Raw genomic sequence first — 15,331 nt, forward strand, 5'->3', positions numbered from 1 at the left:
TTCCTGTGCTAATATTTCCATGATTCTGAGTTTGTGCAACTCCTTTTCTGGGCCATGTGTCCATTTGGGGCTAACAGCCCCTTTTAAAATGGGATAAATACATGAGAACTTGGGTTATAATTTCCTGAGCCAGGAATGCCAGGCATCAGGGACAGAAATTCAGAAGCAAATGGCTTGTTAAGTATTCTACTTTGTCAAGTGACTTAATAAGAAAGCCACTATAAGTGCAGAGGTTCTCAAAATTTAATGAGAAGAATCATCTATATGTTTACAGTGCAGATTATTCGGCCCAACCCCCAGAGATTCTGATTTAGTATACTGGGGGTGCGGCTTAGGAATGACAATTGTTATCAAGTGTCCTCAGTGATTCCACTGTAGGTGGTCATCAGACCACACACTGAGAAAGGCCACGATGATGGAAAGAGCCCAAAATTTTGGATTTTAGAAGCCTCACTGCATGCTAAATAGCATTTAAACTTGGGCAGCTTTTTAAAAGTCCCTGAGCTACAAATTCTTTAACCATTAATAGGAGACAATAATACATACACCAGACTACTAGAGCATCAGGCCATAATATCTATGGAATGGAAGATTTAATGAAGCTGTGTGAACATGTCACTGGGTTTGGCAGCTAGCTGTGTTGTAGAGAAAGGGTGAAGCTGAATTCAATCTAATACCACATTTATGAACAAATATATAAACCCTCAAACCACCATACAAATACCCAAATACCTCTGACAAACATAATTTGTCATAAAGAATGAAATAATTACAAAGAATAACATTATGTTAGTACATTTGCAAACTTAGTTAAAATAGATGTATTCAGGAAAAATACAAATTATCTAAATGGACTCAAAATAAAATAGAAATCTAAAATAAACCAATAGCCATTAAAGTTAGACTGCAACCAAAATGACTCCTATATAAAGCAAAAACAAGATCAGATGTAAACATGCTAAATAAAATATTAACATGAAGATTTCAGCCAAGTTAAAAAACAATACACCATAAGCAAATAATGTTTATTTAGGAAGCAGGGAGGTTCACCACAGTAAAATCTATTATATAATATACAATACTAATAAGAGAAACAATAAACAACTATCTCAATAGATACAGAATAAACATTTAAAATGTTCAACATCCATTCAAGGTGAAACTAAAAAAAATCTCATAATCAACTCTGATTAGGAAGAAAATCGCTTAACCTGTTGAAAATATCTGTCAAAACCTACCAAACACAATACTTACAGTGAAACAATAGAACCATTTCTGCTTTTAGTCAATATTGTATTAAGAGTCCTAAATAATACAATGTGAAGAAAGAAAAGAAAATATAAATTATAAAGGAATAAAGATAACTATCCTTATTTGTAGACAATATAATTATCTTGTAAAAAGTCCCAAAAGATTAATAGACACTATGTTAGATCTAATTAATTAATTCAACAAAGATGATAGATAGAAGATATACATAAATCAAATATACTTTTACACAAATGCAAAAATTAGAAAATATAATAGAAAAAGAAAGATTTCATTCAAATAGTATTTAAGAAGTTTATATTATATAGGAATAAGTATAATGAAAATATATTTATGTCTATATTAAGAAAATTATAAAGAATTATTGAAGGATATAAAGAAAACTTGAATAAATAAACATGTATATTAAGCTTATGGTTGAATAGACCCAATATACTAAAGTATGTCAGTTCTCCATAGTTAGTTTATAAATTCAAGTCACTCAAAACCAAATCTTAATGGTATTTCTTTACTAAATTCAAAGGGCCAAAAATAACTAAGAAAAAGCTGAAAGAACAAAACAAAGTGCTGGTAGTTGCTCTACCCAATATTAAGCTTTATTATTAAGACCTAGTAATTAAAACCGTGTGGCATTAGCACAAGCCCATAGACAGACCAATGAAAAGAATACAGAGTTCAGAAACAGAATCATGTGCATATAGAAACATCATATATGACAGCTATAGCATTGTAGATCAATAAAGTAAAAAATGATTATCCCAATAAATAGTATAAATGCAACTGTATATACTTTCAGAGAAAAAAAAATAGTTCCCTACCTCACATCATACACAAAAATTTATTGGAAGTGAATTAAAGTCATAAATACGAAAAGTAAAACTCTAAAACTTTTGAAGAAACCATAGCAAAGAATTATTAAATAATACAAAAAAACCTATGAACCATGAAATTGACATAGCTATCCACATTTAAAATTTTTAAAAATTATTAAACAAAATAAATGTAAAGTGAGAAGAGCAACAAGATATTTGGAGTAGATATAAGCAATTATATAATTAGCAAAATATTAGTACAAAAATATTCAAAATAGCCATATAAATTGACATGAAAAAGAAACTCAATCTTAAAAATTGTCCAACGATATAAGCAGAAGCAAAAATGGCCAAGAAACTTAGAAAAAGATGTTTAGTTTTATTAATAATCAGAGATATGCAAATTAAAGCCACATTTTGATAGTATTTTACATCCAGATTATTAAATATCAAAAAGCTTGTTATTTCTGAATATCTGTTTCTAGTTATGATAGAGTAGCTAAGAACAGACTTTTTCACTATGAAAACTAGAAAGATAGTCAAATGTAATTATTTAAAATGTTTTATGTTTAGCAAATGCAAACCCATTGTTTTAGTAGAGAGATCTTAAAGGCAAAGAAGAGTTCCAGAGGGATGAGAGCTATGTAGAGGAAAAGTTCCAGAAAACTACACAAAGGTGCCTTTTATTATTTTGCTCAATATAAATTTACTGATGTGTAGAGTAAAATTATATGAATAAGGGCAAAGGAACTGGGCATGGTGGCTCACACCTGTAATCTCAGCACTTTGGGAGGCCAAGGTGGGCAGAGCATGAGGTCAAGGGATCAAGACCATCCTAGCCAACATGGTGAAACCCCATCTCTACTAAAAACAATACAAAAATTAGCTGGGCATGGTGGCGTGCACTTGTAGTCCCAGATACTCAGGAGGCCGAGGCAGGAGAATCGCTTGAACCCAGGAGGTGGAGGTTGCAGTGAGCCGAGACCGCGCCACTGCACTCCAGCCTGGCAACAGAGGGAGACTCCATCAAAAAAAAAAAAAATGTCGGGGCGGGTGAGGGCAAAGGACAATTGGGAATGCGCAAGCTGAGAAATTCTCAAAGCTCATCTAGAGCTGGGAGATTCCAAGCACCAAACAGTCAGAATGAAAAGACATAATGTCATACCTGGATCATTTGCTTGAGACCCAAAAAGAGTTACGCCTTAGTCTAAGGATTAAATTATACCCAGGGTAAAAGAATACCTTGAAACTTTAAAAAATAAAACCTCAAATAATAATGCTACTCTGAAAGTAGCCTTAACCACTTGCAGAATAAATCAGAAAATTCTTCCTTTTTTTTTTTTTTTAGATGGAGTTTTGCTTTTGTCACCCAGGCTGAAGTGCAATAGCACGCAATCTCAGCTCACTGCAACCTCTGCCTTCCAGGTAAAAGTGACTCTCATGATTCTCCTGCCTCAGCCTCCCGAGTAGCTGGGATTACAGGCCCCCGCCACCAGGCCCGGCTAATTTTTGTATTTTTTTTTTAGCAGAGACAGGGTTTCACCATGTTTCCAGTCTGATTGCAATCTCCTGACCTCAGGTGATACACCCGCCTTGGCCTCCTAAAGTGCTGGGATTATAGGCATGAACCACCACACCCAGCCTGAAAATTCTTTAAAGGAAAAAAAAGAATCCAGACCCTCAACAATGTGATAATCATAACAACCATCAGCCAATCAAAAATTGATAGGCTTCAGCACAGGAATTCAAGATTGCAATGAGCTATGATCACACCACTGTACTCTACCCTGAACAACATGGTGAAACCCTGTCGCAAAAAAAAAATTAAAAAAAAATTAATACAGAGGACCAAATGCAGGAAAATACAACCCATAATGAGGAGAGGGAAAAATCCAATGGAAACATATTCAGAAATGATAGATATGCTAGAATTAGCTGAGAACGAATTTAAAGAAATCATTATACCTGTCTCTACAAAAAATACAAAAATACAAAAATTAGCCAGGTGTGGTGGCACATGCCTGTAGTCCAAGCTACTTGGGAGGCTAAGGTGGGAGGGTCACTTGAATCCAGGAGGCAGAGGTTGCAGTGAGCCGTGATTGTGCCTCCACACTGCAGCCTGGACAACAGAACGAGACCTTGTCTCAAAAAAAAAAAAGAGTTATACATAAGTGTGTGTGTGTGTGTGTGTGTGTGTGTGTGTATAATATGTGTGAATGTGCATGTAGCAGAGGTTTTAAGGAAAAAATAAAGAGAAAAATTGTAGATATAAAATAAAAATCCAAGTGGAACTTCTGGGGATAAAAATGTCATACCTAAAATTAAAGTCTGATTGGATGGACTTCATAGCAGATTGAACACAACAGAATTTTAAAAAGCAGTGAATCTTAAGAATTGATAAGAACGATCAAGACTAAAGCACAGAGAGAAAGATTAAAGATTCAAAAAATAAACACAGCCTTGGTGACGTGGAGAAATATCAAGTGGTCCAAATAACTTGTAATTGGGAACTCAAAATGAATGAAAGGACCTCAAGACAGAAAACAAAATTTAAAAAATAATTACCATAATGTTTCCAAATTGGATGAAAACTAGAAACTCAAGAAAATTAAAGAATTTCAAAAGGATAAGAATAAACATTCATGTACACATACACAAAGGCATACTATTATCAAATTGCTAAAAATGAATGACTTACTGTAAGAAGCTATGCAAACTGAAACACAATAAAATAGTATAATTAAATAATAATAATAATTTTTTATTATACTTTAAGTTCTGGGGTACATGTGCAGAACGTGCAGTTTTGTTACATAGGTATACACGTGCCATGGTGGTTTGCTGCACCCATCAACCCGTCATCCACATCAGGTATTCCTCCTAATGCTATCCCTTCCCTAGCCCCCCAACCCCCGACAGGCCCCACTGTGTGATGTTCCCCTCGCTATGTCCATGTGTTTTCATTGTTCAACTCTCACCTATGAGTGAGAACATGCGGTGTTTGGTTTTCTGTTCTTGTGTTAGTTTGCTGAGAATGATGGTTTCCAGCTTCATCCATGTCCCTGCAAAGGACATGAACTCATCCTTTTTTTATGGCTGCATAGTATTCCATTGTAGGACTGAAAGAAAAAAAATCTATCAACACAGAATGCTGTAACTAGTAGAAAGGTCCATCAAAAGTGAAGGTAAAATATTTTTTTCAGGTAAACAAAAGCTGAAAGAATGTGTTTCCAGCATAATTCAATGACAAGAAATGTTAAAGAAAGTTGTTCAGGTACATGGAAAATAATACCAGATGGAAACTTGGGTCTGCAAAAATAAAGAAAAGGCAACAGAGATGGTAAATATATTATTATATAGAAAATATTTTCTTACGAAAATTTAGAGAACAAATAATGTATTATGGAATTCATAAAGTATATATAAATAAAGTATATGACAATGATGGAAAAGCACAGGAGCAACATGAGAGAAGTATGCAGTTTTAAGGAATGCACATTAATTGTAAAGTGGTATAATATTACATAAAGTTAGGCTAATGATGAGATGAAGACTCATTTTGTAAACCTTATAGCAACCACAAAAAATAAAAAAGATGAAGTTGGATGGCTAGTATTCTAATGATGGAGATAAAATATGTATTAGGGTTCTCCGAAGAAATAGAACCAACAGGGTGTGCGTGTGTGTGTGTGTGTGTGTGTGTGTGTGTGAAGTGATTTATTATAAGACATTGGCTCATTTGAATCATGGAAGCTAAAAAGTCCAAAATCTGTAGAGGGATCCAGCAGTAAGCTGGTCCAGCCTGGGCAACAGAGAAAGACCCTGTCTCTAAAAAGAAAAAAATACAAACACAGAGATAGATTGGAAGTAAAAAGACAGAAAAGGATATACCACAAAAACACTAAGCATAAGAAAGTTGCAGTGCCTATATTAGTAACAAAGACTTCAGAACAAGAAATATTACCAAAGACAGAGAAATTTCTCAACAATAAAGCAATTAATTCATTAATAATTCATAACTCCTAAATGTGTATGGGTCTTATTTTAAAACTTTGAAATATATAAGCAAAAATTTCTAAACTTCTCTTGACACAATTGATAAAACAATAAATAGAAAATTAGTAAGGATATAGAAGGTTTGAAAAACATTGTCAATAAATTTGTCTTCATTTACATTTACAGAACACTGCACCCTACAACAACATAATATACATTCTTTCCAGGTGTACACAGAAATTCCCCAAGATAGAATATATGCCAGCCTGTTTAATAATTCTTTAAAAAAAGTTAAAGGATTAAAATCATACAGAATATTTTCTCTGGCTTCACAAACTAAATTGGACACCAATAACGTAAGATGGCTTTATAAATCCCCAGATATATGGAAATTAAATAATACCGTTTAAAAATAGCCCATGAACAGAAAAAGAAATCAAAAGTGAAATTAGGAAATACTTTGAATTGAATATAAACTTTTAAAAAGCATCAGTTTTATGAGATTCAGCTAAAGCCCTGTGACAGGTCTAAGGTTTAACTCTGTTATGAAAGCTAGTAAGTGAGTCAGCTACCGTTTGTAGATACTGACAGAAACCTCATGATTCTTGGGTAAGAGATCAAGGACAGAAACAGTAGCGAACACAATATTAACATTTTTCTTGTTCCAGTTCCCTGACTACCACTCCTCATAATGTGATACAAATAAGACTTTAGTGGACATTTACACACAGTGGGGTGAAGTACAAAAGAGAAGCCCTGGCTTTGCATCTTTTATAGTGGTCAGCAAACACATCTGTCCTTTGCTTCAGAAGCAGACATTATCTCTAACTTTTAAGGCTATAAACAACCCACCCTTTGCTTTGGAGGAAGATGCTTCGTCTATCTTGTAAGACTGTCAGATAAACATACTTAAAAAGACAGCTTCAAAAAAAAGCCATCAATGCCATTTGCAAGAAATACAGAGATGTTAGAGATGTTGGGAGAATTGTCCCTAACAATGCTTAGAGTGAAACTTTTAAATACTACATCACAAAAAATCTAAAATTAATCATCTGAGTTTCCATCTTATGAAGTTAAAACAAAAAAGCAAAAAAATCCTGAGTAACTAGAAAGAAAAAAAAGTGGAATCAATAGAATGGAAAATAAAGAATAGATAAAAATTAATAAAACCTAAAGCTGTTTGTTTTAGATGGTCAATAAAATTGATAAGCCTCTAGCTACAGTGATCAAGAAAAAAGAAGGAAGACACAAATAGTCAATATTAGGCATGAAAAAGGGGACAACACTATAGATCCTACAGATATGAAAAAGTACAAAAGGGAATATTACAAACCATCTAATAAATTAAACAACTTTGATGAAATGGCCAAATTCCTTGAAAAACACAAATTACCAAAATGGACTAAGAATGAATAGAAAATCTGGGTATCTTGAAATCTATTAAGTAATTTACATTTATAATTAATAATCTATCAACAAAGAATCCTGATGCCCAAATGGCTTCTCTGATAAACTCTATAAAATATTCAAGGAAAAAATTAATACTGACCCCATATAAAATTTTTCAGAAAATAAAGGAGAATTAAACACGTCTCAATTCATTGTATGGGGCTAATATTACCCTTATGTAGAAACCAGACAAAAATAATTCAATAGAAGAAACTATATTATGCTAAGTGAAAGAAGTTGGACAACATGGGTGCATGTTGTATGATTTCATTCAAATGAAATTCTAGAAAAGTCAAAACTAACTTATAGTAACAGAAATCAAATGAATGGTTTCCTGGAGACAGGACTGAGAGGGAGTTTTTATGTGAAAAGTTCACAGGAAATTTGGGGAAGTGGGGGTGATAAAATTGTTCTAAATTTGTATTGTGATGGTGTTGTTCACAGAAGTGTATACATTTGTCAAAACTCACCAAATTGTTTCCCTGAAATAAGTTCGTTTTGTTATAAACTTTACTGCAATAGAAGTAAAAATTGATTTTTAAAAATTTAGTTGAGTTTTTAAAAATTTAATAACTGAATATAAATGAACATATGAGCAATCAAATGTTCACACACTTCTAACTGTAATGCCAATTGGTCTATTTATTTAAGATAATTACTTGGTCATATTAAGTTGAAGATGCATATGTTCTTTGACTCAGAAACTTGCACACATGAACAAGAAATAGTGTACAAGAAAGTTTATTGCATCATTGTTTAAAAAGTAAAGTAGGAAGTAACCTAAATATCCATCAAAAAGAGAATGGAAAATAAATTATGCGATATTCTTCTAATTAAAGCTATTCTGTAGTTAAAAAATCATTGCCTAAAGTTACATATTTTAACAGGACAAATTTAAAAAGCAATATTAAAGGATAAAAGCAATTGACCACATATGTGCAGTACAATGCCATTTATGTAAAATTTGAAAGCATACAAAAAAGGCTGTACACTTTTATGAATATATCCTTATATAGTATTTATATGAAAGCATGGGAATAATAACACCAAATTCAGAAATAAAGAGGGATAACAGGACTTCAACTGTATATTTTCACTTTTTCATGAATAAGAAAATGCTGATGCAATAATGAAATGAAAATGAAAAAATTTTTTAGAATCCAGAAAATAAGATAATGAATACATAGGTATTTATGTGATTTTTTTTATTGACTCTATTTTTGAAATTGTAATAATAAAAAGTACAATGTTTAAAAAATAAAGCTACCTTTGAATTAATGAAAAAAAAAACAAAACAAAAGCTAGACAAGTTTTGACCATCATTTTAATTTCATTCATTCATTTTTTTATACCTTTGATCCACAAGTAATTTCAAGCATCTACTAAATGTCAGCTACCAAGCTGAGCATTGTTAATACAAAAATATATGTACACAATGTGTCTTTTGCCCTTTAGTATCTCACAGTCTAGCCAGGTAAGTAAATATACCACTGATAGAGATATGGAAACTACTATAATTGAGCAAAAGTGTCATGCTGATATTGATAAGAGAGTAATGCATTTTACACAGTAAATTTAAGTGAGTAATTACAAGATGATTGGAGTTTAGCAACAAAGACAACAGTATGTTTAGAGAAATGGAGACATAACCTGGTATGACATTTCATTAACTGAGGCTAAGGGAGGATGTGAGGTAAAATGGTGATAAGGAAAAAGGCTGAAAAATGTTAGCAGTTGATTGAATAATGGGTTGGAGAGCTTGGACTTTATCTTTTTGTCTGCTGACAGTTACAGGAGGTGTATAAAGCAAAAAAAAGGGGCATGATTAGGCTTGTGTATCAGAAACATAACTTTGACCATCTGCTATATGGAAGATGAAGTAGGACTGGATTGAGGAAGAGGAAGAAGTTGGACATGAAAATGGAGTGACTCATAACAAATCAACTGAAATAATCCAGGGTGGGGTCATGAAGGCCTGAACTGAGGTACCTAAGAATTTAAGTGGCTAAGAGTATCTTTTTTAAAAATCAGAAGTTATGTGTGTGAATTCCTGCTCTTCCAATTACTCAACATTTATCCTTGAGCAAGTTGCTTCACTGTTCCAGGCTTTAGGAAGATCTGTAAAATGGAAACCACCAATGACAAGAACTGTCAGGGAAAGTCAAGCTTGTGCCATCTTAGAATCTTTGTGACCTGCTCCAAATATCTGTTCCCTCTGCTGGAAATCTCTTTACCTGCATCTTCATATGGTTGACTCCTGCTTGTGTTTCAGATATGGAAACATTCTACCTCTTCAGTAATGGGGCTTTCTCTCACCTCCCAATCAAACAGCTTCCTTGGTCACTGTTTTCACTATATCACTTGAAAATTTTTTTCTTAATAGCATTTATTAATATCCAACATTTACTTAACTACTTATTGCCTTTTCATTCATCTATATGCCACTAGAAGGAAAGCTTTGTGAAAAAAAGAGAGACTTTACCTGCCTTATATCCAACCATACTGCCAGTATCTAAAACCATGCTCGTTGAGGACCTTCATTAAATATTAGTTGAGTGTTGAATACAATAAAACCCATTTTAAATAAATGTCATGAGAGTTTCCTAAAATCACACAACTCACAAATAGTAGAAAAAAATGAAAATCCTTGTCTTCTGATTTCCTGGTTCACTGATCTTTCCATGCACAACATCTGATCTCTTACCTCATAGTACCATTGGGAGGATCGAATGAGAAGATAAGTTTTCCAAAAATACAAGGCTCATGATTTAGAAGTTGCCCAAAAAGGAAATAATGACTCAGTGCCTCTAGAGACTGAGACCAATTCACAAAAGACTCTATATGGGCTGTGTCCAATCTAAGAAGTATGGAAAAGGTTATTCTTTGTTTTTGCTGCTATGTTAAGGCTAGCATTAGGTGCTGTTGTGAACCAGATAGAGATGGATGATATAGGAGGCAGGTAGATGGGGAAAAGGAAGTAGATATGGGTCTGTCTTATTAAAGGCAAGGAAAGTTTTGAGGTAGCCAGGATTCCCAAATGCTCACCTATAATATATTTTTCTCTTTTGGTTCTGACTAAAAGGTTATATATCCTTTTGGATTTCTTCCTCTTAAAGGACTAAGGAGATAAAATCTATTTGTGTCTGACAAAGAGAAAAGACATACAGTTGTCAATGGATGACTAATAATTACATTTGATTTGATGAAATATATTTATCTATGCAACTGTCACTCATCCATTATTTATTGAATTATAAGTGAATTAATTAATGATTAAACACTGCCAAACACTATGCTAGTTTGCTAGGCAGGATGATAAAGAGGTAAACAAAATAGATATGGACTTGACTTTAGGAAATCTGAAGGTAAATGAGAGAAATTAAACAAATGCAAGTGTGATGAGTTTCTGTCTTATTGAGCTGACCCTGGAGAAATCCCTTCTTCTCAATAAAACTCGGGGCTAAATAATAAAAGATAACTATGAAAGGTTTTTTTATTGTTATGTTTGCATTAAACGTGTAGAAATATTGATATAGGAAAATGTCTGGCTGTGGTGGTTGGGGTGACTCAAGTCCAGGGGTTAATGGACTCTGCTGTTGAGGTGCAGCTGATTTCCAAAAGTGACTTTTCTCACTCCAGTAAACTAAGTCAGCAGGACTCTTAGTAATGGCATCTAAATGTCAATACTCAGTAGAATTCTTTTCTGAATATTTCTGGAGGGCTGAGGCTTTGTGGAGGGTCTTCTTTACTTGTAACTGTTTTTGTTTTCTTTTTTGTATTTGTTTTCATGGAGGGTATGTTATCAAAGCATTTTTTTGGCAGCAGGGGCTGGAAGGGCAACAGATTCTCACTACGTCACCCAAACTGGAGTACAGTGGCATGATCATGGCTCACTGCAGCCTTGAACTCCTGGGCTAAAGTCATTCTCCCTCCTCAGCCTCTTGAGTAGCTGGGACTACAGGCCAACTATCAACACACCCAGTTAAATTTCGTATTTTTTGTAGAGATGGGTTTCTATATCTTAGCAAGGGTGGTCTCAAACTCCTGAGTGCCAGCAATCCACCTGCATTGGTATCCCAAAGTGCTTGGATTACAGGCATGAACCACTGAACCTGGCCAGCAAAGTATTTTAAATGTTGATGTTTTGAAGCATGATCCAGCAGGTGGCGTTTAAGCATAATGTTCAGTAGGTAGGCTCTTGCTGAGCCACATAGCCTACCTACTGACCATTATGCTTAAGAAGAGAATGAGGGCATATTCTCAATATTCTTCAAGAAAAAATCTCCAACCAATAATTTAATATCCAGCCAAACTAAGTTTCATAAGTGAAAGAGAAATAAGATCCTTTTCAGACAAGCAAATGCTGAGAGATTTTGTTACCACAAGACCTGCCTTACAAGAGCCCTTGCAATATGGAAAAGAAAGACCATTGTCAACCAATACAAAAACACACTTAAATACACAGATCAGTGACACTGTAAAGCAACCACACAAACAAGTTTGCATAATAACTAACAACAAGATGACAGGATCAAATCCACACATATCAACACTAACCTTGAACGTAAATGGGATAAATGTCCCAATTAAAAGGCATAGATGAAAATCTGGACAAAGAAGCAAGACTCAATGGTATGCTGTCTTCTAGAGCCTTTATTGAACCTATGGGTGTCATTACATGCAATGAGAATAAAGGAATGGAGAAAAATCTACCAATCAAAAGGAAATCAGAAAAATGCAGTAGTTGCAATCAGACAAAACATACTTTAAACCAACAAAGATAAAAAAGACAAAGAAGGGCATCACATGATGGTAAAGGGTTGAATTCAACAAGAAGGCCTAACCTAAATATATGCATCCAACACAGAAGCACCCAGACCCATAAAGCAAGTTCTTAGAGACCTATAAAGAGACTTAGAATCCTATACAGTGATAGTGGGAGACTTCAACACCCCACTGAAAAGTATTAGGGAAATCATCAAGGCAGAAAATTAACAAAGGTATTTAGGACCTGAACTCAACACTTGACCAAATGTACCTAATACACATCAGTAGAACTCTCTATCCCCAAACAACAGAATATACTCTTCTCATCACCACATAGCACATACTCTAAAATCAACCACACAATGATACATGAAACAATCTACAGCAAATTAAAAAAAAATCAAAATTGTACCAACCACACTCTTGAACCCCAGAGCAACAAAAATAGAATTTAACTGAAGAAAATTGCTCAAAACCATGCAATTACATGAAAATTAAACAACCCACTTCTGAGTGACTCTTGGGGAAATAATGAAATTAAGGCAGAAATCAAGAAGTTATTTGAAACTAATGACAACAAAGATACAACATACCAGAATCTTTGGGACACAGCTATAGCAGTGTTAAGAGGAAAATTTATAGCACTAAATGTCCACATCAAAAAGTTAGAAAGATCTGAAATTAACAACATAAAATTACAACTAGAAGAACAAGAGAAACAAGAGCAAGTCAACACCAAAGCTAGCAGGAGACAAAAAATAACCAAAATCAGAGCTGAACTAAAGGAGATTGAGACATGAAATAAAACATACAAAAGATCAACAAAACCAGAGTTTGTTCTTTGAAAAAGTAATAAGATAGATAGACCACTAGCTAGACTAATAAAGAAGAAAAGAGAAAAGATCCAAATAATCACAATTAGAAATGACAATGGGAACATTACCACTGACCCCACAGAAATACAATAATCATCAGAGTCTACTGTGAACACCTCTATGAACACAAACTAGAAAGTCTAAAAGAAATGGATAAATCCCTGAACACATACACTCTCCCAAGACTGAACCATGATGAAATTGAGACCAATAACGGGCTCTGATATTGAATTAGTAATAAATAGCCTACCAACATAAAGAAAGCTCAGGACCAGACAGATTCACAGCCAAACTCTACCGGACGTACAAAGAAGAGCTAGTACCTTTCCTACTGAAACTATTCCAAAAAACTGAGGAGGAGGGACTCCTCCCGAACTCATTATATGAGGCCAGCATCATCCTGAGACCAAAACCTGGCAAAGACACAACAAAAAAAGAAAATAGCAGTCCAATATTCTTGATGAACATAGATGTGAAAATCCGCAACAAAATACTAGCAAACTGAATCCAGCACCACATCAAAAAGCTAATCCACAATAATCAAGTGGGCTTTATGCCTGGGATGCAAGGTTCATTCAAGACATGCAAATCAATACATGTGATTCATCACATAAAAAAACTAAAGACAAAAACCATGTGATTTTCTCAACAGATGCAGAAAAGGGCTTTTGATAAAATACAACATTCACTTATGTTAAAAACCCTCAATAAACTTGGCAGTGAAGGAACATACTTCAAAATAATATGAGCCATCTATGACAAACCCACAGCCAACATCATACTCAATGGCCAAAAGCTAGAAGCATTCCCTTTGAAAATTAGCACATGACAAGGAAACCCTCTCTTACCATTCCTATTCAACACAGTATTGGAAGTCCTGGTCAGAGCAATCAGGCAAGAGAAAAAAATAAAAGGCATCCCAAATAGGAAGAGAGGAAGTTAAACTATCCCTGTTTGCAGATGACATGATTCGATATTTAGGAAATCCCATAATCTCTGCCCAAAAGACCTTCAGCTGGTAAAAAACTTCAGCAAAGTTTCAGGACACAAAATCAACATATAAAAATCAGTAGCATTCCCATACACCAACACCATCCAAACCAAGAGCCAAATCAGGAATGCAATCCCATTCACAATCACCATAAAAAGAATAAATACCTAGGAACACAGCTAAGGAAGTAAAAGATCTCTACAATGGAAAATTACAAAACATTACTCAAAGAAATCAGAGATGACACAAAGAAATGGAAAAACATTCCATGCTCATGGATAGGAAGAACCAATAATTATTAAAATGGCCATACTGCCCAAAGCAATTTATAGATTTAATGCTATTCCTATCAAGCTATCTGTGACATTCTTCACAGAACTCAAAAAAGCTATTCTAAAATTAATATGGAACTGAAAAAGAGCCAAAACAGCCAAAGCAATCCTAAGTAAAAAGAGTAAAAAGAACAAAGCTGGAGGCATCATGTTACCCAACTTCAAACTATACCACAGGGCTATGGCAACCAAAATAGCACAGTACTGGTACAAAATCAGACACATGGACCAGTGGAACAGAACAGAGAGCTCAGAAATAATACTACATACCTACAACCATCTGATCTTTGACAAAGCTGACAAAAACTAGCTATGAGGAAAAGACTCCCTATTCAATAAACAGTGCTGGGATAATTGGTTAACTATATGCAGAATTTTGAAACTGGACCCCTTCCTTATACCACATACAAAGTCAATGCAAGATGGATTAAAGACTTAAATGTAGAACACCAAACTATAAAAACTCTGGAAGATAACCTATGAAATACAATTCTGGATATAGGAAGTGGCAAAGATTTCATGATGAAAAATCCAAAAGCCATTTCAACAAAAGCAAAAATTGACAAATGGGCTCTAATTAAACTAAGAAGGTTCTGCACAGCAAAAGAAACTATCAACAGAGTAAACAGACAACCTACAGAATGGGAGAAAGTATTTGCAAACTATGCATCTGACAAAGGTCTAATATGCAGAATCTATGAGGAACTTTAATTGATGCACATAAAACAACCCCATTAAAAAAAGGGCAAAGGACATGAACAGAATGGGAGAAAATTTTTGCAATCTACTCATCTGACAAAGGGCTAATATCCAGAATCTACAAAGAACTCAAACAAATTT

This window comes from Chlorocebus sabaeus, chromosome 20 (assembly GCF_047675955.1).
Source record: "Chlorocebus sabaeus isolate Y175 chromosome 20, mChlSab1.0.hap1, whole genome shotgun sequence".
Taxonomy (NCBI): domain Eukaryota; kingdom Metazoa; phylum Chordata; class Mammalia; order Primates; family Cercopithecidae; genus Chlorocebus; species Chlorocebus sabaeus.